This window comes from Elephas maximus, chromosome 4 (assembly GCF_024166365.1).
Source record: "Elephas maximus indicus isolate mEleMax1 chromosome 4, mEleMax1 primary haplotype, whole genome shotgun sequence".
NCBI classification, from domain to species: Eukaryota; Metazoa; Chordata; class Mammalia; order Proboscidea; family Elephantidae; genus Elephas; species Elephas maximus.
Genome location: NC_064822.1, coordinates 26,157,645 through 26,184,043, shown reverse-complemented (window position 1 = coordinate 26,184,043; position 26,399 = coordinate 26,157,645). Strand labels below are relative to the sequence as shown.

Sequence of the window (26,399 nt, the reverse complement as noted above, 5' to 3'; positions counted from 1 at the left end):
ACCTGTTTGCATTTGGACTCTCAAAGCGACTTGCTCAGATAACATCTCCTGGGTGAGTGACGTGCCAGTCTTAGCCCCTTAAAAACATTCCCTGCCCATGTGTGTTCTCAGGTACTGACCACAACTGCCCAGGGAATGTACTGCTCTTGCAGGGTCAGTAGTTTCTGGATCTCCAGTGATTATCTTGTCTACCAATTAAGCCACCAAAAGAAGTTGTTTTAAATCTATTTGCTTTGCTATTTCATTGTGTGAGGACATGGACTGAGCAATTTGACCTTGCTGATGTTAGAGGTGCAGTGGTCAAGGACTTCTCTACAGAGGGATGGGAAACAGTCTGCATTTTCTTTTCATTTCATCCCAGTAAGTTTTTTTTTTTTTTTTAACGTGAAGAGGTCCAAACAGCTTATCATCTATGAGAAGGGTGTCTTCAGGAGTTATGCCTCTTGGCAACCGTGCAGCCCTGTATGTGTTTGCTCACTCAAGAAGAATTTGGATATACATGTTTCATTTCAAAGCACTTGCTATTTTTTTCCTTGAATAATGTGCATTGTATAAATGCTCTCTTCCTCAAGGATTTGTAAGCTCAACAAATATTTATTTATGGTCTACCCTGTGGAAAGCACTGAGCTTGGCCCTGGGTACACAACTGTTCACATTCAAGTTCTGTCCTTAAAGAGTTTCAAAATTGCCAAAGGGGGAAAAGAAGAGAAAAATGTGATTGAGGGGCTATTTGCATACAAACACTAAGCATAGGCAAATTTAATAATGGCACCCCCCTAAGTTAATAGTAAACAACTTTCCAGCCCTGAAGGCTTTGTGACCCGGCTGAGGCTGGGTAAATGATTTCACCACAAAATATTGGATTAGAAGGAGTTCATTTATGATTCACATGAATTATAACAAAAATGTGGGTGCTGCTGGGATGTCTTTTACTGGTCTCAACTCAGAAGAACCTCGGAGCCCTTTTTTCAGTAAAGAAGTGGATTTTCTTTTAACCACTCTTTGAACCTTGAAGACACAGACTAAGAGAAGCCATATTCTACCTTCTTCTGCTCAGAATCCCTTTTGCTTGCTGTTATTCCTGTCTCGACCCTTTTAAGGAAGCTGAGTGATAAGCCCCAGAAATAAAGAGTTCACAGCTACGAGTGACTTGGCCGTTAGGTAGTTTTGTTTTGTTTTGGAGGCAAGTCAGAAAGACAGAAACAACCTGGACCTTTTGTTCAAAATCTACTAAGGGGAAGCTCACAAAGAAAGAAAGAACTTTAATCCTCTTGCCTCTCACCAGACAATGGCTGAGACCTCTCTGAGCAGAAATGCTCCTTTCTTATTGATGGTTCAGTGCTAGAATTTTCATCTTCCATGAGGGAGACCCAGGTTTGATCCCCAGCCAGTGTGCCTCATGTATAGCCACCACCCATCTGTCAGTGGAGACTTGCATGTTGCCAGGATGCTGAACCCTGTGGATCACAAAGGTACGATCTGCAACCGTTTGTGGGGATGGTGAAGGACCAGGGCAACATTTCCTTCTGCTGTGTGTGGTATTGCCATGAGTCCGGAGACGACTAGATGGCAGCTAACAGCAACTTCTATGTGTGAGTTTTTCTCTGTTGTTATTCCTTGGTGCCTGTGAGAAGTATAATGTGGATCAGTATTCTCTGTGTCTTCGTTTAATTTTAGAAATAAATCCGAGGCAGTAAGTGTGAAGCAGTGGCGTATATACTTACTTGACTTTGTAGTGTAAACATTTATAAGCCATGATTTTTCTGTTTCAGAAGAAACACCTGAAAACAATGTAGTAGAGAAAAACTTGAAAGCTCTTTCAAGTTAAAACAGAAAGGTTTATTAAGCGTTTAAACAATGACAATTGAGGAACTACGTAGCCCTTTGGAAATGGAACCAGGTAGTCCCGGGGCAGTTTTGCTATACAAGTATTTTTATGGGGCAAGAGAGGAACCAAACCATGGGGCGAGCAATTACAGGGAAATCAATGGATGCTGTAATAATCACACAGCTGATTGGTTACTGATTATCAACAGTACAGTTAGTGATTACAGAGAGCTTCACAGGATGCTTAGATCATGGTCACAAGATGCTTTTATGTATTTTCTTTGTCTCTCTTGCAAAAAATATCTTGTTGGCAACAGCATCCAGACAGGAATCTTCCTCAGTAGGTGTATTTTGAGGGGTGCAGATGGCCACTTGGTTAAGACCTCCTGTGGCATATGGTTTCACATCCTGGTTTTGACCACTGAGGAAAAACATGTTTTTCTCAAAAACCATAGCTATTAGCCTAGAGTCCAGATTATAATTAGATAGCACGGTCAGCATATTATGCCTCTGTCTCACTGACTGCCCTGAAAGTTATTTTTCCTGACACAAGAATATTTATACGAATTAATTTTTATAGGCCTTCATATCTTAAGGGATGTCTACTGAGGAAAAAGTGATGCAACATACTCCAATTATTGTTGAGATTTTAAATCCTTACAGTCAAGGCCGTGAGTTTCTGGGTGGTGCAAACGTTTAATGAGCTTAGCTGCTAGGCAAAAGATTGGAAGTTCGAGTCTACCCAGAGGCACATTGGAAGAAAAATCTGGTGATCTACTTTCAAAATAAAAAGTACCAGCCATTAAATACCCTATGGAGCACAGCCATTGAAAACCCTATGAATATACATGGCATTGCCATGTGTATCATGGCTCGATGGTAACTGGTTTTTTAGTTAATGCCAATTTCTCGGGGGCCCCTTCTCAGTTCCCTCTCATCTCTGAGCATTTGACCCAAAACAATAAGTAAGTTTTGTGAGGATTTTCAAGGTATCCTCCGACAACCACTTTCTTACTTCTTTAAATTTTCCCTTACCTTTTCCTATCTTTAAAATCACATCTACCTACCTATCTATCTATCTAAAATCATATTGGCTGTTATTTTGGAGAACCCTAACTCATACTGCAGGTTCTGAGAAAGTAAGACTCTTAAACTGAAATGGAAAAGCAGCCTCTCAGCATTTCTGATAGCCTCAGGCTCCAGGAAATCGGACAGCTTCACTGAGGACATCTGAGGACGTGTGGACTCAACCTGTCCCAGATCCAGCCACTCAAACACTAATTCTATCTGAGCTCATCAGTGCCTCGACCTTAATTTAGCAACACAGAAACACATCTTATGAATTATAGTCTGGTTGCCTGAGGATGCATTTTTCTAATGGGGCTTATGTAGAACCAGGAGAACAGGCTGGGACTAGAAAGCAGCTCTGGGGCCAGAGGTTGCTGGTGCATCTTGAGTTATTCAGTGTTTGTCCACCTCAAGTCGAGGAGTAGAGGACAGAGAATGTGAGCTTTCATGCAGAGGAGTAGGGACCACTCTCTTCTGTCTCCACTGGTGCCCTAGCCTCCACCACCTTCCAGCCCTACTCCCCAGAGTCTCCCTTTCTCTATCTAGAGCTCCTTAGTCAACATTCTATAGGATATTTTCTATGACTAAATCCAGGACTAAGATATTTGATACCACCTTCAGCCTCTAACGGAGTCCTTTAGGGGGGTGTAAATGGTTAATGTCTTGGCTGCTAACCAAAAAATTGGAGGTTCAAGCCCACCAAGAGGTGACTCAGAAGAAAAGCTTGGGGATATACTTCCAAAAATTCAGCCATTGAAAACCATGGGGTCACCATTATTCCAAGTCAATTCAAATGCAACTGGTTTTTGGAATAGTGTTTTATCTGCCTATTGACACAAATAGCTTGAAGGAATGTGTTCCTAATTAACATAAGATCAGTGAAAGAAAACACTCCATTATTTTGTTTCCAAAAACAGACCTCATGAGGCAGCCACAAACATAATTAGCAGCTTTCATTTTAAACATGAAAACATTAAATATTTGCCTTTTATTTATCATAAAAATAATGTTTATGATAATATTTCTAAATTTTCTCTTCAGTCCCACAATTTATGGGCACATTTCATGAACATGTTTCCATATCATTAAATATTTTTCTACAACATTATTTTTAATGGGTTTATTATATTCCTTCTACGTATTATAATCTGTTTAATCAGTTTCCTATCATCCCGTAGGCATGTTTTTTCCAATGGCTCCTTAGTAAGCATCACCACAGTGATGTACACTTCTCTCAGAAGTGAAGGATAGCACCTATTCCCCCACAAATCATCTACAAAGGCTATAATTTTTTTTTTTATTTCATCAATTTAAAATATAGTTGCTTTTTTTTAGGCACCATTGAGTTGATTTTTGACTCATAGTGACCCCATGTGACAAAGTACAACTCCCCATAGGGTTCTTTTTTTTTTAATTGTACTTTGGACAAAGGTTAACAGAGCAATTTACTTTCTCATTAAACAATTAATGCACATAGTGTTTTGTGACATTGGTTGCCAAACCCACAACATGTCAACGCTCTCCCCTTCTCGACCTTGGGTTCACCATTACCAGCTTACCTGTCTCTTCCTGCATTAGTCTCATTTTATTTTATAGGCCTGTGTAATCTTTGGCTGAAGGGTGAACCTCAGGAGCGACTTCAGTACTAAGTTAAAAGGGAATTGTGGACCGAGGTGGTGGAGCGAATCCAAGTGGCACAGACCCTGCACTTCCTGGCTGGCCACTGCAGCCAGCCAGGAAGGTCGGAGGTAGAGCATCAGGGAGAGAATGGAGGTGGGAAAGCATGCATCGCTGGTTACTGGGTGCTCTGTCTCCTGCTGGGAGTTCCTTGAAGCTCCTTTCTCATGCACCCTGTCTGCTGATCCCCGACTGAAGTCCAAGGTGGCGGATCTGTGCTGTGTTAGCTGATGGGGCCCTCCGCACATTTCTCTCCTCGCTCTCCGTCCTCTCTCAGCTTCTTATTCCATCCAGTGCTAGGCTAAGTTCTCTATCTCTTCATTTGGCACTTCAGGTTCCAGGAATGATGTTTGTCTCTGTTTTACTTAGTTTTACAGGTCTTTGCTGTGGAGGGACGGCATGCTGCTTCTGTCTATGGTGCCAAGTTGGCCAGAAGAACCATTTTTTCATTTCTTTTTTTTTTTTTTTTGTAGATTTTGTGTTTACTGAGACTTTATGGTTTTCTTCTTTATTTGATGAGTATGTTTGTTAACTTTCTTTGTGATTACCTTGAAATTTACCCCATCTTCCTAAACTTAACCCAGTCTTTTATTACTTTACATCACCTTGCCTTCCTCTCTATTCGGAAGTTCTATACCTACACTGTTCATTCCCTCTTTTATTGTTCTGATGGTGTCATTTACTGATTGACCTCTCTGGTTCCTTGTTGTAAATCTTTTTAGTTTTGTTTTATCCTTGAGAATTCATCACCTAGGTTGATTTTTTTGAATGTTTCAGTCTTGCGTCCTAAACTCAGGCTGTTGTCTGATGTTGTTTGTTCTCTAACTGAAGGACTCCCTTCAATAATTCTTGTAAGTTTTGTTTGGTTTTTACTTATTCCTTTAATTTCTCTTTATCTGGAAATATCTTCATTTCACCATCATATTTGAGTGAGAGTTTTGCTGGATATATTATTCTTGCTTGGCAATTTTTTTCTTTCAAGGTTTTATATGTATCAATCCATTGATTTCTTGACTGCATGGTTTCTGCTGAATAACCAAACCTTAGTCTTATTGTTTCCCCTCTGTATGTGGCTTTTCATTTTTCTCGAGCTACTCTTAGGACTCTTTCTTTATCTTTGGTTTTAGCAAGTGTGATTATTATATGTCTTGGTGATTTTCTTCTGGGGGTCTGTCATGGATTAGATTGTGTCCCCCCAAAATATGTGTATTGATTTCTCTAGGCCATGATTCCCAGTATTGTGTGATTGTCCACCATTTTGTCATCTGACATGATTTTCCTATGTGCTGTAAATACTGTATCTATGATGTTGATGAGATAGAATTAGTGGCAGTGTGTTAATGAGACAGGACTCAAACTATAAGATTGGATTGTATATTGAGCCAGTCTCTTTTCAGACATAAAAGAGAGAAGCAAACAGAGACATGGGGACATCATGCCACAAAGAAAGCAGTGCCAGGGGCAGAGTGTGTCCTTTGGACTTTGAGGTTCCTGTGCAGTGAAGCTCCTAGCCCTGGGGAATATTGATGACAAGGACCTTTCTCTAGAGCCAACAGACAGACGAAGCTTTCCCCTGGAGCCGATGCCCTGAATTTGGACTTCTAGCCTACTAGGCTGTAAGAGAATAAATTACTGTTTGTTAAAGCCATCCACTTGCAGTTTTTCTGCTATAGCAGCAGTAGATAGCTAAGGCAGAATTTGTTACTGGGAGTGGGGTGCTGCTCTTACAGATACCTAAAATGTAGAAGCAGTTTTGAACTGTGAATGGATAGGAGCTATAAGAGTTTTAAGATTGCCTTGAAGAGGCTGTTAGTGGAATTGTGGACATCGAAGACAATTCTAGTGAGAACTCAGAAGGAAATGAGGAGAGCTGTTATACTGAAGATGATGCAGACTGCGAGAAGTGGCAGCAACAGAAATGTGTCAGCAGCAGAACCAGGAGACCAGTACGAGACAGTGCCGGAGCCCACCCACAGAAGGAAAGAACTTAGTACCTGTGCACAGAGTGCTTCCTGGCAGAGTGGGGTGCCTCTAGGCACTTATCAGTGGAGCTAGGCTTACCAACCCACAAAGCAAGAGAGCTGAGTGATTTCCTGCCAAAGTTTACTGGCAGAGTGGGGTGCCTCCAGGCACTTATAGGTGGAGCTACAGAGCTTTGGAATACTTGCCCCAGCAAGGCAGGCATGGGCAGAGAGGCCTGAAGGGCCTAGAGGTCAAGAAACCAGGAAGCAGAAGCTGAAGAGACAAGGAACACAGGAATCAGAGTTGCCTCAGCCTCAAAGTATTTAGCCATGACCTCTGGGGGCTCAAAGGGTGGAGCCATGGCCTCTGGAGTTTCTAAGTGTGGAATTGCCACTCTGATGGACTAGGAGAATGGTATATCTAAAGCCAAGGGAGCAGAGTTGCCATCCCAGTGGACCTGGAAGGCGGAGCTGAAGCCCAGGGCTGAGGGACCTCCACTCAGAATCTGGAGAGTATGGCCAATACCTAGAGTCTGGAGGGCAGGGCCATTGTGTAAATGGTCTCAGAGAGCAGAGAATTATTTCCAAGCCTTAAGGGATAATGTACTGTGTTCTGCTGACTTATTTGGTGCCTGTTATGTCTTTTTTCCTTCCAATTTCTCCCATTTGTAATGGAAATGTGCATGTTTCACCATTGTACTTTGGGTGCAGATAACTTGTATTTTAGATTTCACAGATGAAGAAGAATTTTTGGATTTTGGACTTGGAGTTGATTGAAGACTTTTGCTATAGTATGATGGGGTGAATGTATTTTACATGTGGGAAGGACATGAATTTTGGGGGACCAAAGAGTGGCATGTCATGGATTGAATTGTGTCCCCCCAAAATATGTGTATTAACTTGGCTAGGCCATGATTCCCAATATTGTGTGATTGTCCACCATTTTGTCATCTGATGTGATTTTCCTGTGTGTTGTAAATTCTGTCTCTATAACGCTGATGAGATGGAATTAGTGGCAGTTATGTTAATGAGGCAGGACTCAATCTATAAGATTAGATTGTATTTTAAGCCAATGTCTTTTGAGATATAAAAGAGAGAAGTGAGCAGAGGGAATGGGGGACCTCATACCACCAAGAAGGCAGTGCCAGGAGGTTCCTGCACAGAGAAGCTCCTAGTCCATGGGAAGATTGATGACAAGGAACTTTCTGCGGAGCCAACAGACAGAAAAAGTCATCCCCTGGAGATGATGCCCTGAATTAGGACTTATAGCCTACTAGACTGTGAGAGAATAAATTTCTTTTTGTTAAAGCCATTCACTTGTGGTATTTCTATTATAGCACCACTAGATTTTTTTTTTTAGATAACTAAGACAGGGTCTATCCTATATGGGGTTTTTTGAGCTTCTTGGGGGCCAGCTTTTCATCTTTCATGATATTAGAGAATCTTTCTGTCAGTAAATCTTCAATGATCCTTTCTGTATTTCCTGTTCCGCCCCATTCTGGAACTCTGCAAATTTTTGCTTTTGATTTTATCCCACATCGTTCTTAGAGTTTCTCTATTTTTCTTCATTCTTTTCTCCGATTTTCCTCAGACAAGGTGGTAACCAAGGATTTGTCTTCTATTTTGCTGATCCTGAGTTCCATTGCTTCAAATTTGCTCCTAAAACCTTCTATTACACTGTCCATTTCTGAAATGTTCTTGTCTATCTTTTGGATTTCTAATTACTGTTCTTTTATGATTCCTGGTTGTTTGTTTATATTGACATTTTGTTTCTGTATTATTTTCCTGAACTCTTCCATTTTTTTGTCTCTCTTTTCCATGATTTTGTGTGTATTTCCCATGGTTTTGTCTATTTTTTTCCTTATTTTCGTCTGCATTTTCCTTCATCTCTCGGAGAGCCCTGAATACTAGAGCTTTGAATTCCTATGAGGTAGTTCCGGTGCCTTTTCTTCTACCAGCAGGTCATCTGTTGTTTTATTTTGGATGCTTTCTGGAGCCATCCTGTCCTTTTTTTTTTTTTTTTTTCTTTTTTAATATGTTTTGATATTGTCTGCTGTCTTTAGAACACTCAGGAATTATTTTCTTCATTTATTGGTTGTAGATTTGTTTGTTTTGTCCTTTTTTTTGGTTTTGTTTGGTTATGTCTGAGCAGGTGGGATGGGCATGCTTTGTTGCTTGCTCATCTGTGGGCATGACACTTCTTATCACCTTGTACAGGTGGGCAGGGCCAGTTGCTCATCTATGGTATAGCAGGGTAGGTTCAGTGGAGGGAGACGGGCAAGAATGGGTCATTTGTGGCATGTACTAGGACTGACAGGGCAGGACCAGGGGGATGTTCAAGGCAGGGTCTGGTGGTCCTCCCCTGTGCTGCTTAGGGGTGTGGTGCTTGGTGCATGGTGCAGATAGGCAGGAGGGAAGGGGAAGGATGCAATGTTTGGAGCTAAGTGGATGTGGGGAAGAAGAGAAAGAAGAAAGATAAACAGAAGGAAAAATAAATAAATTAAGGAAAAAGAAAAAGTGTATAAAATTGCATGGTAGGATTCGACAGGTGGAGGTGAGGCAGACCTGGGGAGGCCATGTGCTGTTGGCTCTTTAGCCAAAAGGTATATCTCAGCCTGTCAAGAAGGGGTGTGGGTAGCACATGGTGCTAGGTGGGCTGGAGAAAGCAAAGAAGAGAGAGAGAAGAGAAAAACAAAACAAATAAAAAAATAACAAGAACAAACAAATAAATAAATATTGTGCTGAGGGAGCCGGCCATTGGGAGTGGGATGGGGTTGGTATGGCAATGAGCTGATGTCTCTCTCCCTGAGCAGCATGGCATGGCCCATCAAGAAGGGGCGGAGACAGCACATGTGGCTAGATAGTCAGGAGAAAGGAGGGGAGACAGGCAAGAAACAGATAAAAATGCCCAAAGGAAGCCCACCGGCATGGCAGTACAGACTGGGGAAGCTGTGTGCTGGCAGCTCCACAGCTGAGTGACATGGCACAGCCTGTCAAGAAAGGGCAGAGACAGCACCCAGTGCTAGCTGGACAGGAGAAAGGAAGGGAAGGAGGTGAGAGAGAAGAAACAAAAGAAGCCACAACAAAAACAAAAACAATGGCACCGAAGGAGCCGGGTGGTGCGGGCAGGGTGAGTCTGAGCAGCGAGGAGCCAGTGTCTCCCCAGCCAAGTGACTGTGACCTGCTGGAAATCAGCAGAGACTGCACAGAGGGAAGAAGGATGGGGGCTGGGAAAGTATGTGTCCCTGGTTACTGAGCACTCTCTCCTGCTGGGAGCTCTGTAAAGTTGCCTCCCTGTATGTTCTGTCCACCATTTTTGGTGACTGAGGTCCAAGATGGCAAGTCTGTGCTGGGTTAGCTGGTAGGGGGCCTCTACTCCATTCTCTGTCACTTTTTTATTCCATTTGGTGCTTGATTGAGTTCCTTATCCCCTCATTTGACACTTAGGGTTCCAGGATTGAGATTTGTATCTGTTTTACTTAGTTTTTCTTAGGGTCTTTGGTACAGAGGGGCAGAGTTGTGCCTCTGCCTATAGCGCCACCTCCCGCCACATAGGGTTTTCTAGGCTGTAATCTTTATGGAAGGATCCCTGGTGCTGCAATAGTTAAAGCACTTGGCTGCTAACTAAAATGTCGGCAGTTCAAACCCACCTGTGGCTCTGTGGGAGAAAAGACCTGGTGATCTGCTCCCATGAAGATTACAGCCTAGAAAATCCCATGGCACTTCTACTCTGTCCTATAGGGTCACTACAGGTCAAAATCAATGCAACAGCACACAGCAACAGTATTTATGGGAGCAGATCACCAGGTCTTTTTCCTTTGGAGCTGCCAGGCTGGTTCAAATCACCAACCTTTCAGTTAGCACCCGAGCACTTAACCATTGCACCACCAGAGCTCCTTAATACACAAAAAATGACCTCTTATTGTTGCTTAAATTGGCATCTTTTTAATAACTTGTAGGACCAAACATATTTTCACGTGTTTACTGGCATTTGTGTATTTTTTTGTGAACTGTTCCTTTTATTCTTTGCCTACTTGGAGAATGAATAGTCACTTATAAGAGATTTTAAAAATATGTTATGGATATAATATATTACAAATATGTTTAACATTTGATCTTATATTCTATTTTTTGGGGATGTATATTTTTAACTTTAATGTTGCCAGAACTTCTTGAATATCCCAGAAGAAATAAAAAATGTGTAAGACACTCTCTCTAACTTTAAGAAAGTACCATCCAATTATGGAATAAGATATAAGCATGTGTAAAATTAACACATAAATAAAAATAAGCAGCTTTTCAAGAAGGGAGGTGACTGCTAGATGAAGTAGTTGTTTTCCTCGAGTCTGAAAAAGCCCCTTAGATGCCACTGATCATCACTCTTCCCCTGCCCCGGTTGATAAATACTGATTTAAATATCAGGACGGACAAGAATAAAGACTGTCTCCAGGCAGTATGTGATTAATTGCACATGAAGGTGGTAATGCACTTGGGCTGACCCACCTGTCCATGCTGAGTTATTCTTTCTTGTCTGGGCAACCAACTGCATACTTGTGCCGGCACCTTCGATGATATCAGTGATATAAATTGCATTTATCGCTGTCCTGTGAAAACTTAGAAAAATTTTAGGAAGAATGAGAATAAACATTAAATATTTTATTTCTGTAACTTTAAAATTGTGTTGTGCCTAAGTGTTGAGGTCTTGCTGTCTTTGCGTCTCTCATGGCACCTGTCAGCAGACCCAGCACATTTATCAGAACTTGGAATATTTGTAAAGACTCAAAGCTGATGAGACCTCACTGTGTGTGTGTGTGAGAGAGTACTGGTGTGTGTGAGGGTGTGTGAGTGTGTGAGTGAGAGAGTATGTGTGTGTGTGAGGGCTTGTGTGTGTGTGACAGTGCCTGTGAGTGTGTGTGTATGTGAGAGTATGTGTGTGAGGGTGTGAGAGCATGTGTGTGTGTGAGGGTGTGAGAGTATGCATGTGTATGAGCGTGAGGGTGTGTGTGAGTGCGCATCTGGGTGAGCGTGTGTGCGTGTGTGTGAGGGTGTGTGTATGTGTGTGGCAGTGTGAGTGTGTGTATGAGAGTATGTGTGTGTGTGAAGGTGTGTATGTGTGTGTGACTACATGTGGCAGTGTGTGTGTGCATGTGTGTGAGTGTAGGAGGGGGTGTGTTTGAGAGTGTGTGTGTGTGTATGGCAGCGGGGTGGGACAAGGATAGGGAGAGCAGGGAGAGGAAACTATGGTTAAATAACCTGCTTCCAAAAACCAGACACAAATTCTTAGGTGGCAGCTGCCTGCACTAATGGGGGTATGGTTTGTGGAGAGATTGTTAAGAGGCAATGTATTAGTTTCATGTGGCTGCTGTAACAAATTAGCACAAACTGAGTTGACAGCTGAAAACAACAGAAATTTATTTTCTCAGAGTCTGGAGGCCAAAAGTCCAAAATCAATATATTTTGCACTCCTCCGAGAAGTTCTCAGGGAAGAATCTGTTGTTTGCCTCTTTCTGCTTCTGGTGGCTCTTGGTATTCCTTGCCCTGTGGCTATGTCACTCAAATCTTTTCTTCTGTGGTTACACTGCCTCCTCCTTTGTTTGTCAAATCTCCCTTAGCTTCATTCTTCTGTAGACACTATTCACTGTATTTAGGGGCTATCTGGATAATCCAGGATAATCCTCTCTCAAAATCCTTTACTTAATCACATCTTTTACATTTAAGGCAACAGTCACTCTTTTACCATATAAGGTGATATTCACAGATTCCAGGGATTAGGAAGTAGGCATATCTTCTTTGGGGGTCACCTTTCAGGAGGCCACAGATGCTACGTGGGACAGCTCTCTGGATGGTGCAGCCAAGCAGCAGGAGATGTCCAGAGAACTGGAGCTTTTCCAGTGGGAGTGCCTTAGCCCAGACTTCAGCCAGTGGGATGCCGGTAAATGTTTAATAGTTGGGTCTCTGGGGAACAAAGTCCTGATTTAAAGCACTTGCCAATTTCTGTTGTGTAAATACTCCCACTGGGGTTGATTGCAAACTACCCCTGTGAAGTCAGTAAACGTGCACCAACTGCTCCCAAGAGCCGGTGTGATTTGGCCCCAACACATTGCTGACAACATTTTGTTTCAATGCAATCCCTTCTTCCCATTTATTCCATTCATGGCAAAGCCACAGCCACTTCTTGAGTGAGGTGGGAGCCAGAGAAAGCAGAATCCAGCACCCCTAAGGGAGGCCACTAGCTGAAATCCAACAGCGTATCAGGGTTTGTGTCCCACAAGCTGAAGTTCAGGGCCTGGTTTGGTGGCAGCAGGACCTGGTGTGAGGCTGAGAGCTACGTTCCAAGTCCAGTCCCCACAGTAGGGTAGGATGAAGAACAAACTCAGAGGCTACAAGGGTGCCCAGCAGTCATCACTGGCCAGTTTCAAAACCAACATCAAGCCCCATCAATGGGTGTGCTGAAGCTGTGAATGTATTTTCTCTCCTGGTCAAACCAGCCCAGGACACCAGCAAGGGGACTAGCTGTTGGAGAACACCAGGGACCCCAAACCATGGGCCGGGCAAGTCAAGGACTTCAATGAACACCAGTGAGAATCCGGCACCTTAATTTATAAACATGTTGTAAAATGGAGCATTCTTGTTATGATGATATTCAGACCTTAAAAAAAAAAAAACCTGACTATTAAAATATTCAGACCTTATGAGGAGTTAACTGTATGGGGCAGTTCTACTCTGTCCTATAGGGTCGCTATGAATCAGAATTGGCTCGACGGCAGTGGGTTCCGTTTTTTGGTGTAAAGAATTTCATTACATAATATATTTATTCATTTAACAAATACAGTCAGTTCTCATCATTCACAGCAGTTATGTTCTATAAAGTTCCTGCAAATTTCATTAGTGAATACCAAACTAGCTTTTTGTGTTGGGAAACTCAAAGATTTTTGCCACTTTGTGCATGCATATATTGATTTGGGGGCTATAAATAAATTTTAGCGAGCAGGTGAATTTTCAAATTCCTAACCTGTGAATGGTGAGGATTGACTGTATTTTTAGATGAACAAGAGAGATGAATTTTGCTATCATGGAGCCTATATTCTTGAGGAGACAGATATAAATGGACAGCATAGTTTCAGATGGAGATGAAGGCTATGAAATGTTGAGATGTGACAGAGTGGGGGTGGGCGATGTGCTACTTCAGATAGGGTAGCTTTGCTCTTTCTGAGAAGGCAACATTTGAAAACTGTGGCCAGAGAGATCAGAAAGAACCAGCCTTTCGAAGAGCTGGGAGGAAAGGAGGGAAGAAAAGCAAGTGCAAAGGTCCTGAGGCAGGAAGAAGAAGGAAGAAGCTTAGTACATTTGAGGAACAGATAGGAGGGCAGAGCACTCAAGAGTGGTGAGGGAGAGCGAGTGAGGTACAAGACGAAGTCAGAGAGGAAGGTGGGCCCCTGATCTTGCAGGGCCTTGCTGCCCAAAATCAGGAGCTTGGGTTTTGTTCTACATGAAGTGGGAAGTCATTTATACCCTTGTCACTCAAAGTAGGGTCTGTGGACCAGGAAAGTGGTATCACCTAGAAGGCTCATCTCAGATTTATTGAATCTGTATTTTCACAGGATTCCTAGCTGATTCATATGTTCATTAAGTTTGAACAACATTGATCTCATACTAATATCTCTTAGTCTTTACTGTGCCCAGGAATGGTATGGAGGGCCTGAGGAAACCCAGACCTTGGCCCCAGGGAGCCTTATTCATTTGTTCTGAATCTAACTCAGTAGGTCTGCCCAAGAATTTGCATTTATGTCAAGCTCTTAGGTGACACTGATGCTGCTGGTTCATGGGCCATTCTTTGAGTAGAACTGAATTATACAATTTGTGTGGATCACCAACTTTCAAAGAACTAAAATTTAGTTAGATAATCTAAACTTCATCTTAAAAAAATAATCCAGCAGTTCTAAAGACCTTTTGTATTTAAATGCTCTAGAGAATTTTTCAATGTCATGTTTTACAATAATATTTTATTCTGCTTTCAGTGAAAGTTAACACAGCAAATTAGGTTCCCATTTGATAATTTCTATACAAACTGTTCAATGACATCACAATGTGTCACCATTCTCTTTAATTGCGTTCTGGTTGTTGTATTTCCAGTACTCTAATTTCCCTGTTCCCTATCTTCTTTGTTTTAGAGTACTTGTTGACCTTTTGGTCTCGTATAGATGTTTTTTTAATAGAGCACCATACTTAAGGGAAATATCCTTTACTTTGTGTGCCTATATGTTATTTCGCTAAAAGGTGACCATAGGTGATAGTTTCAGTTTAAGGATTAAAGAGTATTTCAGGGTGGTAGTCTCAGGTAGTCCTCTAATCTCAACCAGTCCAGTAAGTTTGAACTTTTTAAGAATTTGAGTTCTGTTCTGTGTTTTTCTCCAATTCCACCAGGGTCCATCTGTTGTGGCCCTGATCACAACAGTTGGTAGTGGTAGCCAGGCACCATCAAGTTCTGTTACCAGGGTAGATGAGGCCTTGGCTCATGTAGGCTATCAGCTCTGTAGACTAATTTTTTCTCTGAGGCTTTTGTTTCCTTCCTTCTCTTTTGCTCCTGACGAGTATCTTAGATGGTTGCTTGCAAGCTTTAAAGAACCCAGATGCTACTCACCTTACTAGGATGCCAATCATGAACTCCGTGAACTATATTATGCCAACTGAATTGTCCCATGAGACTATGGACCTAAGTCTTCAAACCCAGAAAACCGATCTTGCAAGGAGTTTGGTTATGTCTGAGAAATATCTATAACCGTGTCCTCTACGAATACATATGTGTGCACACACCTCTCTCCGTACACGTACATATAAGTACTTCTATCTGTGCACACATATGTACACATCTGCACCAACCTGTACACATACATGCCTACACACATATATATGTGACCATGCACTTGTGTTTTGGTTATCACTGGTGGTGTTGTCAAATTATATATGTCATGTTTTTTAGCAGGAAGACCCTCAATGAGATGGATTGACACAGTGGCTGCAACAGTGGGTTTAAACATAACAATTGCAAAAATGGCACAGGACAGGACAGTGTTTCATTCTGTTGTACATAGGGTTGCTATGAGTCGGAATTGACTCTATGGCACCTAACAACAACAACAACAACATATTCTTTAGCAGAAACGTCCTTTTCTCTTGTGTGCTTCTTAGTGGCATTTTAATTTGGTCAAGCTATGCTCATTAACCCATATTCGGTGCTACTTAAAAGTCATTTTTTTTTTAATAATATATATATTTACATTTTTTCCTTAGTGTCCCATGATTCTAAATCATATGATATAAAACTTCACTTGAGTAATTTTAATGTTTCAAAATCAGCAGGGGAAATTTTTCGAAACACACATATCCAATGCGGTATCCCAGATATATCAAACTGAAATCTTTAAGAGATGGGCCTAGATGTGTGGTTCTGGTACACTCCAGAATAACTTTTTTAAAGTCCTAAAACGTTAGGTGCTATGGCTGCTAACCCAACGGCTGGCAGTTGGAATCCACCAGGTGCTCCTTGGAAACCCGATGGGGCAGTTCTACTCTGTCCTATAGGGTTGATATGAATCAGAATTGACTCGACAGCAATGGGTTTGGTTTTTTTGGGTTATGCCTTGTGTAAGAAAATATTCTTTCTAATCTAATAGCAGTAGAGCTGCACTTAGGATATTTGTTAACAGATTTAAAGTCATCCTTACAAATACTTTTCTGATAATCCTACAGCAAGTGCAAATGTTTTAAAATATCTATTGAGGGCTCTATATACATCCACGAGAGGTCTAAGATTTTTATTGACATTATTGTGCTTTAGGTGAAGGTATTCAGAGCAAATCAGCTTCTCATTAAACACTTGGTACACACATTGTTTTGTGACATTGGTTACCAACCCCACGACATGTAAACACTCTCCCTCCTCAATCTTGGGTTCCCTATTACCAGCTTTCCTGTCCCTCCTGCCTTCTGTCCTTGCCCCTGGGATGGTGTACCCCTTTAGTCTCGGTTTGTTTTATGGGCCTGTCAAATCTTTGGCTGAAGGGCGAACCTCAGGAATGGCTTCATTACTGAGCTAAAAGGGTATCTGGGGGCCATACTGTCAGGGTTTCTCCAGTCTCTCTCAGGCTACCTTTTTACATATTTTTATTTTAACTTATTTGTTGTTGTTATTCTGGCTAAAGGAAGTTTCCCTTATCTACTTTTTTTTTTGATATCCTGAAAGTGTTTGGCAAGCCTATTGTTAACTGTCAAAGATACTCCAGGAAGAATAGTAAATAAAAAGTAAATATAGAGATACTTGAGATACAGAGAAATTAGTATTTTGTACAAATCAGCAGCAGAGTAGGAAGTAGGAAGAGAGGTTTGTTAAATAGAATTTTGTCAATGTAAGGAGATGCCAGGAGAAAGTGGGTGATGCTCTGTGCAGTTCTGAATTAAGGAGTGAACTTTTTATATTAACGAATACATTTTCCTTTCTAATATTAAGAGGAAGCCCTGGTGGCTGAGTGGTTAAGCACTTACTTGCTAATCAAAATGTCAGTGGTTGAAGCCCACCAGCCACTCTGAAGGAAAAAGATGTGGTAGTTTGCTCCCGTAAAGATGACAACCTAGAAAATCCTATGGGGAAGATCTACTCTGTCCTACAGGGTGGCTATGAGTTGGAATCAAATCGATGTCAATGGGTTTAATATTGAGTCTGCAAAAACCAGTAGTGTCTTGGGTCACAGGTATCTGGTGCTATGCAAATCAAACCAAATAAAGATGCTTATGGCACAATGGTTAAGCACTAGGCTGCTAACTGAAAGGTTGGTTGTTCAAACTCACCCAGCGGCTCCTCAGGAGAAAGACTTAGTGATTGGATTCTGTAAAGATTAAACCCATTGCCGTAGAGTTAATTCCAACTCATAGTGACCCTATAGGACAGAGTAGAACTGCTCTATAGGGTTCCCAAGGAGTGGCTGGTGAATTCGAACTGTCGACCTTTTGTTTAGCAGCCGAACGCTTAACCACTGTGCCACCAGGGCTCCCCATAAAGCTTACTCCCTAGAAAACCCTATGGGCAGTCTGCTCTGTCACATGGGGTTGCTATGAGTTGGAATTAACTCTACCACAACTTTTTTTTTTTTTAACAACATCAACATACATCATTAGTTGTTCCTCTTGCTTATTTGCAGTAGCTAACTTAGTACAATTCCTAAAACCCTAGAAGTTGTGAAGTTTAGCAATAGTGCAATAACGAATTATAAATGCTGTATTGTTTCCATCATGCCATCATTTTACCTAATTATTTCTGATATAAATGCCAATGGAAACAATACACATTTTGTTATGAAACTCCAACCAGAAACATTGGACCTCCAATAAGAAGGAAACTTGGCAAAGTCTCCAGTATAAACTGTGGTCTGTAAATTCCCACATACATAAAATGAAGAATTAATGTAAAATATCACGCCAAGAACACACTACTTAATATTTGTGGGTTTTCTATTAGGCCTAAACTCGTTTCAAGGCTAAATGATTTTTCTCCCTATAATTTAGAAGATTATTTCAGTAATCATAAGATACAACTCATTTCAAAGTGTATAGTTTCAAAAGTTACCTAAAGAAATGTTTAGGAGCAAAGACAATGTATCTGCAGTTAGCAGAGATAATTCTTTTAAGTAAGTAAATATGAGGATGCTATTGACAAATTTGTCCCTGGATGGTGCAGTTAATGTGCTTGGCTGCTAACTGAAAGTTTTGAGGTTTGAGTCCACCCAAAGGCACCTCAGAAGAAAGTGATCTGCACACCAAAAATAAGTCATGAAAAACCCTCTGGAGCATGATTCTACTCTGATACACAGAGGGTAACCATGAGTCAAAGCAGAATCAGTGGCAACTGGCATCGGCAAAATTTACCTTAAAGAACCCTGTTCACAGAATACAATTTATAGCTTTGAAGGGGATTAGAAGAGATGAAGCTGCAAACTTCACAGAAAGACTTTTCTTACATGTAAGATAACTTTTTAAATTAAACTTTTTATTTTGAAATAATTGTACATTTACAGCACTTGTAAGAAACAATACAGGAGGATTCTGTATATCTGTTACCCAGTGGTAACATCTCCTAAAAGTGTAGTACAGCGTCACAACCAGAATATCGACATTGATACAGTCAAGATACAGAACACTTACACCACAACAAGGATCCCTTGTGTTCCCTTTTATAGTTGCACCCTCCACTTTGCCCCTACTCCCTGCTTAACCCCTGGCAACCATCACCACATTCTCCATTTCTATAATTTTGTCATTTCAAGACTGTTATATAAATAGAGTCATTCAGGATGTAAACTTTTAGGGCTGACATTTTTCATTCAACATAATTTTCCAGAGATCTATCTAAGTTATTTCATGTATCAATATCTGGTTTCTTTCTGTTCCTGAGTAGTATTCTATGATAGGGACGTATCACAGTTTGTTTAACCATGTATTCATTGAGGTACATCTGGGCTGTTTCTAGTTTTTGGCTATTACGAGTAAAGCTGCTATAAGCATTTGCGTACAGTGACTGTGTGCACATAAGCCTTCATTTCTCTGGGATAAACACCAACGAATGCAATTGCTAGGTTTTTATGGTAGTTTTGTCCCCCATGTGTCTGTTTTTCATACTGTGGGGACTTGCGTGTTGCTGTGATGCTGGAAGCTATGCCACGGTACTCAGATACCAGCAGGGTCACCCATGGAGGACAGGTTTCAGCTGAGCTTCCAGACTAAGACAGACTAGGAAGAAGGGCCCGGCAGTCTGCTTCTGAAAAGCATTAGCCAGTGAAAACCTTATGAATAGCAGCAGAACACTGTCTGATATAGTGCCGGAAGATGAGTCTATCAGGTTGGAAGGCACTCAAAATACTACCGAGGAAGAGTTGCCTCCTCAAAGTAGAGTTGACCTTAATGATGTGGATGGAGTCAAGCTTTTGGGACTTTCATTTGCTGATGTGGCACAACTCAAAATGAGAAGAAACGTCTGCAAACATTCATTAATAATCAGAACATGGAATATATGAAGTATGAATCTAGGAAAATTGGAAATTGTCAAAAATGAAATGGAACGCATAGAGATCGATATCCTAGGCATTAGTGAGCTGAAATAGACTGGTATTGGCCATTTTGAATAGGACAATCATATGGTCTACTATGCCAGAAATGACAGCTTAAAGAGGAATGGCGTTGCATTCATTGTCAAAAAGAACATTTCAATATCTATCCTGAAGTACAATACTATCAGTGATAGGATAATATCCATATGCCTACAAGGAAGAACAGTTAATACCACTATTATTCAAAGTTACGAGCCAACAACTAAGGCCAAAGACGAAGAAACTGAAGATTTTTACCAACTTCTGCAGCCTGAAATTGATCAAACATGCAATTAGGATGCATTGATAATTACTGGAGTTTGGAATGCAAAAGTTGGAAACAAGAAAGAAGGATTGGTTGTTGAAAAATATGGCCTTGGTGATAGAAGCCATGCCAGAGATCGCATGAGAGAATTATGCAAATATCTTTTTTTTTTTCTTTTTTTACCAACATAAATGGCTACTGTACATGTGGACCTCACCAGATAAAACACGCAGGAATCAAAACTGACTACATCTGTGGAAAGAGACAGTGGAAACGATCAATACCGACAGCCAGAACAAGGCCAGAAGCTGACCGTGGAACAGGCCATCAATTGTTCATATGCAAGCTCAAGTTGAAACTGAAGAAAATTAGAACAAATCCATGAGAGCCAAATTACAATCTTGAGTACATCCCACCAGAATTTACAGACCATCTCAAGAATAGATTTGACATGTTGAAAGTTGAATACTAATGATCAAAGACCAGATGAGCTGTAGAATAACATAAAGGACATCATACATGAAGAAAGCAAGAGGTCATTAAAAAGACAGGGAACAAAGAAAAGACCAAAATGAATGTCAGAAGAGACTCTGAAATTGTTCTTGAAAGTACAGTAACTAAAGTAAAAGGAAGAAATGATGAAGTAAAAGAACTGAACAGAAGATTTCAAAGGGCGGATTGAGAAGACAAAGTATTATAATGACATGTGCAAAGAGCTGGAGACAGAAAACCAAAAGGAAAGAACACGTTTGGCATTTCTCAAGCTGAAAGACCTGAAGAAAAAATTCAAGCCTTGAGTTGTAATATGGAAGGATTCTATGGGGAAAATATTAAGTGACTCAGGAAGCATCAAAAGAAGATGGAAGGAATAGAGAGTCACCATACCAAAAAGAGCTGGCTGACATTCAACCATTTCAGGAGGTAGCATATGATCAGGAACCGATGGTACTGAAGGAAGAGATGTAAGCTGCACTGAAGGCATTGGTGAGAGTCAAGGCTCCAAGAATTGGTGAACTATCAATTAAGATGTTTCAACAAATGGATGCAGGGCTGGAAGTGCTCACTCATCTATGCCAAGAAATTTGAAAGACAGCTACCTGGCCAACTGTCTAGAAGAGGTCCATATTTATGCCTATTCCTAAGAAAGGTGATCCAACCGAATGTGGAAATTATCGAACAATATCATTAGTACCACACACAAGTAGAATTTTGCAGATGATCATTCAAAAGCAGCTGCAGCAGTGTATCGACATGGAACTGCCAGAAATTCAGGCTGAATTCAGAAGAGAACAGGCAACCAGGGATATCATTGCTGGTGTCAGATGGATCCTGGCCGAAAGCAGAGAACACCAGAAAGACCTGTGTTGTACTGACTGTGCAAAGGCATTTGACTGTGTGGATCAAAACAAATTATGGATAACATTGTGAGAATGGGAATTCCAGAATACTTAATTGTGCTCATGAGGAACTTGTACATAGATCAAGAGGAAGTTGCTCGAACAGAGCAAGGGGATACTGCATGGTTTAATGTCAGGAAAGGTGTATGTCAGGGTTGTATCCTTTCACCGTACTTATTCAATCTGTATGCTGAGCAAATAATAAGAGAAGCTGTACTATATAAAGAAGAATGGGGCATCAGGATTGGAGGAAGACTCATTAACAACCTGCTTTATGCAGATGACACAACCTTGTTTGCTGAAGGTGAAGAGGACTTGAAGTACTTACTGATGAAGATAAAGACCACAGCCTTCAGTATGGATGCACCTCAACATAAAGAAAACAAAAACCTTCACGCCTGGACCAATAAGCAACATCATGATAAATGGAGAAAAGATTGAAGTTGTCAGGGATTTCATTTTACTTGGATCCACGATCAACAGCCACGGAAGCAGCAGTCAAGAAATCAAAAGATGCATTGCATTGGGCAAATCTGGTATAAAAGACCTCTTTAAAGTGTTAAAAGGCAAAGATGTGAGCTTGAAGACAAAGGTGTGCCTGACTCAAGCCATGGTGTTTTCACTGGCCTCATGTGCATGTGAAAGTTGGACGATGAGGACCAAAGAAGAATTGACACCTTTGAATTGTGGTGTTGGTGAAGAATATTGAATATACCATGAACTGCCAAAACAACAAACAAATCTGTCTTGGAAGAAGTACAACCAGAATGCTCCTTAGAAGCAAGGATAGCGAGACATGTCTCACATATTTTGGACATGTTATCAGGAGGGGTCAGTCCCTGGAGAAGGATATCATGCTTGGCAGAGTAGAGGGTCACAGAAAAAGAAAAAGGCTCTCAACTAGATGGATTGACTCAGTGGCTGCAACAATGGCCTTAAGCACAACGATTGTGAGCATGGCACAGGACTTGGCAGTGTTTTACTCTGTTGCATGTACGGTCACTATGAGTTGCAACCTACTTGACGGCAAGTGACAACACCATTTTTGTCGAATATGTGGTTTGCGAATATTTTCTTCCCTTCTGTAGCTTTTTTTTCATCTTTTTTTGTAAGTTTTATTGTGCTTTAAGTGAAAGTTTACAAATCCAGTCAGTCTCTTACACAAAAACCCATATACACCTTGCTACACACTCCCAATTACTCTCCTCCTAATGAGACAGCCCACTCTTTCCCTCCACTCTCTCCCTTCACGTTCATTCCGCCAGCCTCCAAGCCCCTCCACCCTCTCATCTCCCTTCCAGGCAGGAGACGCCAACACAGCCTCAACTGTCCACCTGATCCAAGAAGCTCACTCCTCACCAGCATCCCTCTCCAACCCATTGTCCAGTCCAATCCTTGTCTAAAGAGTTGGCTTCTGGAATGGTTTCTGTCCTGGGCCAACAGAAGGTCTGGGAGCCATGACCACTGAGGTCTTTCTAGTCTCAGTCAGACCATTAAGTCTGGTCTTATGAGAATTTGGGGTCTGCATCCCACTGCTTTCCTGCTTTCTCAGGAGTTCTCTGTTGTGTTCCCTGCCAGGGCAGTCATCGGTTAGAGCCGGGCACCATCTAGTTCTTCTGGTCTCAGGATGATGTAGGCTCTGGTTCATGTGACCTTTTCTGTCTCTTGGGCTCATAATCACCTTGTGTCCTTGGTGTTCTTCATTCTCCTTTGATCCAGGTGGGTTGAGACCAATTGATGCATCTTGGATGGCTGCTTGCTAGCTTTTAAGACCCCAGACGCCACTCTTCAAAGGGGATGCAGAATGTTTTCTTAATAGATTTTCTTAGGCCAATTGACTTAGATGTCCCCTGAAACCATGGTCCCCAGACCCCTGCCCCTGCTACGCTGGCCTTGGAAGCATTCAGTTTATTAAGGAAACTCCTTTGCTTTTGGTTTAGTCCAATTGTGCTTACCTCACCTGTATTGTGTGCTGTCTTTCCCTTCACCTAGTTCTTATCTACTACCTAATTAGTGAATGCCCCTCCCACCCTCCCTGCCCCGCCCCCCTAACCACAAGAGAATGTTTTTTTTTCTCAGTTTAAACTATTTCTCAAGTTCTTATAATAGTGGTCTTATACAATATTTGTCCTTTTGCAACTAATTTCTCTCAGCATAATGCCTTCCAGATTCCTCCATGTTATGAAATGTTTCACAGATTCCTCACTGTTCTTTATCGATGCCTAGTATTCCATTGTGTGAATATACCATAATTTATTTATCCATTCATCCGTTGATGGGCACCTTGGTTGCTTCCATCTTTTTGCTATTGTAAACAGTGCTGCAACAAACATGGGTGTGCATTTATCTGTTCGTGGAAGGTCTCTTATTTCTCTAGGATATATTCCAAGGAGTGGGACTACTGGATTGTATGGTAGTTCTATTTCTAGCTTTTTAAGGAAGCGCCAAATCGATTTCCAAAGTGGTTGTACCATTTTACGTTCCCACCAGCAGTGTATAAGTGTGCCAATCTCTCCACAGCCTCTCCAAGATTTATTATTTTGTGTTTTTTGGATTAATGCCAGCCTTGTTGGAGTGAAATGGAATCTTATTGTAGTTTTGATCTACATTTCTCTAATAGCTAATGATCGTGAACATTTCCTCATATATGTTAGCTACCTGAATGTCTTCTTTAGTGAAGTGTCTATTCATATCTTTTGCCCATTTTTTAATTGGGTTATTTGTCTTTTTGCAGTTGAGTTTTTGCAGTATCATGTAGATTTTAGAGATCAGGTGCTGATCAGAAATGTCATAGCTAAAAACTTTTTCCCAGTCTGTAGGTAGTCTTTTTACTCTTTTGGTGAAGTGTTTAGATGGGCATAGGTGTTTGATTTTTCGGAGCTCCCAGTTATCTAGTTTTTCTTCTACATTTTTTATAATGTTTTGTATACCGTTTATGCCATGTATTAGGGCTCCTAACGTTGTTCCTATTTTTTCTTCCATGATCTTTATCGTTTTAGATTTTATATTTAGGTCTTTGATCCATTTTGAGTTAGTTTTTGTGCATGGAGTGAGGTATGGGTCTTGTTTCATTTTTTTGCAGATGGATATCCAGTTATGCCAGCACCATGTGTTAAAAAGACTGTCTTTTCCCCATTTAACTGTTTTGGGGCCTTTGTCAAATATTAACTGCTCATATGTGGGTGGATTTATGTCTGGATTCTCAATTCTGTTCCATTGGCCTATGTATCTGTTGCTGTACCAGTACCAGGCTGTTTTGGCTACTGTGGTGGTATAATAGTTTCTAAGTAAAGTAAGGCCTCCCACTTTGTTCTTCTTTTTTATTAATGCTTTATTTATCCAGGGCCTCTTTCCCTTCCATATGAAGTTGGTGATTTCTTTCTCCATCTCATTAAAGAATGTCGTTGGGATTTGGATTGGAAATGTATAGATGGCTTTTGGCAGAGTAGATGTTTTTATAATGTTAAGTCTTCCTATCCATGAGCAAGGTATGTTCTTCCAGTTATGCAAGTCTTTTTTGGTTTCTTGCAGAAGTGTACTGTAGTTTTCTTTGTATAAGTCTTTTACATCTCTGGTAAGATTATCCCTAAGTATTTTATCTTCTTGGGGGCTACTGTAAATGGCATTGATTTGGTGATTTCCTCTTTGGTGTTCTTTTTTGTTGGTGTAGAGGAATCCAACTGATTTTTGTATATTTATATTGTATCCCGATACTCTGCTGAACTCTTCTATTAGTTTCAGTAGTTTGCTTGAGGATTCCTTAGGGTTTTCTGTGTATAAGATCATGTCATCTGCAAATAGATATACTTGTAGTTCTTCCTTACCGATCTGGATGCCCTTTATTTCTTTATCTAGCCTAATTGCTCTGGCTAGGACTTCCAGCACAATGTTGAATAAGAGTGGTGATAAAGGGCATCCTTGTCTGGTTCTGGATCTCAAGGGCAATGTTTTCAGGCTCTCTCCATTTAGGGTAATGTTGGCTGTTGGCTTTGTATAAATGCCCTCGATTATGTTCAGGAATTTTCCTTCTGTTCCTCTTTTGCCGAGAGTTTTTATCATGAACGAGTGTTGAACTTTGTTAAATGCCTTTTCTGCATCAATCGATAAAATCACGTTATTCTTGTCTTTTATTTATATGATGGATTACATTAATTGTTTTTCTAACATTGAACCATCCCTGCATAACTGGTATGAATCCCACTTGGTCATGGTGAATTATAGTTTTGATATGTTGTTGAATTCTATTGGCTAGACTTTTGTTGAGGATTTTTGCATCTACATTCATGAGGAATATAGGTCTATAATTTTCTTTTCTTGTGGTGTCTTTACCTGGTTTTGGTACCAGGGATATGGTGGCTTCATAGAATGAGTTTGGTAGTATTCCGTCCTTTTCTATGCTCAGAAATACCTTTAGTAGTAGTGGTGTTAACTCTTGTCTGAAAGTTGGTAGGACTCTGCAGTGAAGCCATTCAGGCCAGGGCTTTTTTTGTTGGAAGTTTTTTGATTACCTTTTCAATCTCTTCTTTTGTTATGGGTCTATTTAGTTGTTCTACCTCTGTTTGTGTTAGTTTAGGTAGGTAGTGTGTTTCTAGGAATTCATCCATTTCTCCTAGGTTTTCAAATTTGAGTATAGTTTTTCATGGTAATCTGATATGATTCTTTTAATTTCAGTTGGGTCTGTTGTAATATTGCCCCTCTCATTTCTTATTCGGGTTATTTGCTTCCTCTCCTGTTTCTCTTTTGTCAGTTTGGCCAGTGGTTTATCAACTTTGTTGATTTTTTCAAAGAACCAACTTTTGGTCTTATTAATTCTTTCAATTGTTTTTCTGTTTATTTCATTTAGTTCAGCTCTAATTTTTATTATTTGTTTTCTTCTGGTGCCTGAGGGTTTCTTTTGTTGCTCTCTTTCTATTTGTTCAAGTTGTAGGGATAATTCTTTGATTTGGGCCCTTTCTTCTTTTTGGATGTGTGCATTTATTGATATAAACTGGCCTCTGAGCACTGCTTTTGCTGTGTCCCAAAGGTTCTGATAGGAAGTGTTTTCGTTCTCATTGGATTCCCTGAATTT

The 26,399-nt window shown here is 40.8% G+C and overlaps 1 long non-coding RNA gene across 7 annotated transcripts in view; it reads left to right on the top strand.

The window, feature by feature from the left end:
• Positions 1-1,157: 1,157 nt before the first annotated feature.
• The window catches only part of LOC126074890 (uncharacterized), a 161,011-nt gene continuing 135,769 nt past the window's right edge, over positions 1,158-26,399 (top strand). For 6 of the 7 annotated variants that reach the window (XR_007517047.1, XR_007517051.1, XR_007517046.1 and 3 more), the window contains exon 1: positions 1,158-1,592. This is a non-coding gene — a long non-coding RNA (uncharacterized LOC126074890). The remainder of the gene's footprint in view (positions 1,593-26,399) is intronic. The other variant, XR_007517050.1, reaches the window with a different exon arrangement.